This window comes from Octodon degus, unplaced genomic scaffold (assembly GCF_000260255.1).
Source record: "Octodon degus isolate 3935 unplaced genomic scaffold, OctDeg1.0 scaffold00056, whole genome shotgun sequence".
Lineage (NCBI taxonomy): Eukaryota > Metazoa > Chordata > Mammalia > Rodentia > Octodontidae > Octodon > Octodon degus.
The window spans coordinates 6,114,779-6,117,012 of record NW_004524632.1 but is presented as its reverse complement, the minus strand read 5'-3'; the positions used below and the strand labels follow the sequence as shown (position 1 = coordinate 6,117,012).

The window sequence follows — 2,234 nt, the reverse complement described above, 5'->3', positions numbered from 1 at the left end:
GTAGGATTTCACAGAAAAGGAAACAAACAGCGTTTATCTTCACTAAAAATCAAATCAAAACAGCTTTGAGGGGCAATTTTCATTTTTATCAATGTCACAGGATTTTGAAAAAATAGTAACAGTTCTGGGAACAAGATCTTAAATTGGCATCCTCGAACTAGTGGTGTTTTAGAGGAAAGAAATAAATATCTTTAGGAGGCATAAATAGGAAAAAGAGAGCCAGGCATGGCTGCACACACACCTTTAATCCCAGAATTGGGAGGCTGAAGCAGGATTGCCAAGAGTTTGAGGCCAGCCTGGGAAACATAGTGAGTTCAAGGCCAGTTTGAACAACATAATGAGACCCTGTGGAGAACAATTGAATACTACATTAAAAAAAAAAAAAAAATTGCTTTGTGGTTACGGCAAGGTGAAAGATCCAACTTTTATTTTTTTGTTAGGGCTCTGAGTAATTTTTGAAAAGTGGAGGAGGGGGCCGAGGGCTGATATCCGTCACGCCCCCCCTTGTCCTCAGCCCACAGAGGGGCCACATAGGTCGGCTCCGCCAGGTTGCGCTCACAGCGCCTGGCCCGACGCCTCACGTGTATCAGATGTTTAGGAAATACGTGTTCAGTGCATATGGGAGCGTGCCCGGACGTAGACTCAAGCTGTGGCTCCTGGATCCTCTCCATTCCTGGGAATAAGGAGGAACTGGTTTTGCTGGGGGGGAGATGAAGGCCCATCCATAACGGCAATTCCCTGGGCTTCTTGGTTAAGTGAGTTTGGGCATGGACAGCCCAGGGAGAGACAGTCTGTGAAAGAAAACCCAATTACACCGAGGAACATATGTTGCCCCGAGGCCTCTGCTGCCATAACAACATCATGTAACTATAACGACAGCCCTGGAGGGCTCTGGCCCTGTCAAATATGGAAAAGGATGTCTTCATCTAGAGACAGCTCTGCACTCAGGCAGAATTCCCGGGGGGGGGGGGGGGGGGGGGGGGGCGTGGACCAGAACAGGGAGGCAGATTGTGGAGGGGGGAGACAGAGAGGGTGGGGAGAAGAGCTGCTCCCCAGGCAGACCAGAGTGATTTTTTTTTTTTTTAGCAATTTCAAAAAAAAAATTTTTTTTGACTGTTTAGCTTTAGTAGTTATTTATAACCCCAGCTGCAGAGGTGGGGCACTGTGCCTGAGCCTGCTGGGATCTGTCCAGTAACTTCCCCCAGGTAGGCTGGGGGCGCCGGTAAGGGGGAGGCACAAAGCACATCAACCAGGGCCCCAAGGTAAAAGTCCTGCGGGGCCACACCCAGCGACGAGGGGCCATCAGTGACTGTTTTTTGAGACAGGACTTGCTACATATTTCAGGCTGGCCTTGAATTATGTAGCCCAGGTTGGCCTGGACCTCCTGCCTCAGCCTCTGGAGCACTGGGGTGACAGGTGTGTGCCACTAGGCCTGTCTTTCTGCTGTTTTTAAGGCAGCTATAAATGAAAAGCTTTTAACACACATCGTGGCCTTGTCCGCAGCCACCAGTACTCCATTCTCCCAAAGCCAGAGAGACCCTTACAGCAACCTGCAAGGTGACCAGCAGTGACCCCAATCACAGATTCGAACACTAAGGTACACAGAAGTTTAAACACTTGTCCAGCACGGTAGACGCCTGCGATTCCAGCTTCCTGGGAGGCAGAGGCAAGGAGATGGCAGGTCTGAGGCCAGCCTTGGCAGCTTAGCGACACCTGGTTCCAAAATAAAAAATAAAGGCCGGGTGTGGTGGTGCACACCTGTAATCCCAGCACTCGGGAGCTTGAGGCAGGAGGATCCCTGTGAGTGCAAGACCAGACTGAGCTACAAAGTGAGCTTAAAGCCAGCCTGAGCTGCATAGTGAGACCCTGTCTCAAAAAGACACACACATCTATATATGCTACCAAGGTAGCTCAGTAGTAGGCGGCTCCTGTTCTCTTGCTAACTGCTGCTTCCTGCCTGCCACAAACTGCTTTTCTTCTCTATGCTGCTGTTTTTTGCTTTGAGACAGGGTCTTGCTATGATGTAGTGTTATGCTACCTGATTAGAACTATTCTTAATTCTTTTTGGGTACTGAGGATTTGAACCCAGGGCCTTCACACTGAGTCATAGCTGAAGCCCTTTTTTCTTTGGCGGAACCGGGGATTGAACTCAGGCCCTTGCGCTTGCCAGGGAAGCGCTTTTTCCACTGAGCCATCTCCCCTGCCCCCTTTTTTTCTTTCTTTCTTTTTTTTTT

The 2,234-nt window shown here is 49.4% G+C and overlaps 1 long non-coding RNA gene across 1 annotated transcript in view; it reads right to left on the bottom strand.

The window, feature by feature from the left end:
* Positions 1-379: 379 nt before the first annotated feature.
* The window catches only part of LOC111817372, a 4,762-nt gene continuing 2,907 nt past the window's right edge, over positions 380-2,234 (bottom strand). Inside the window, exon 3 of the long non-coding RNA XR_002821592.1 lies at positions 380-791. This is a non-coding gene — a long non-coding RNA (uncharacterized LOC111817372). The remainder of the gene's footprint in view (positions 792-2,234) is intronic.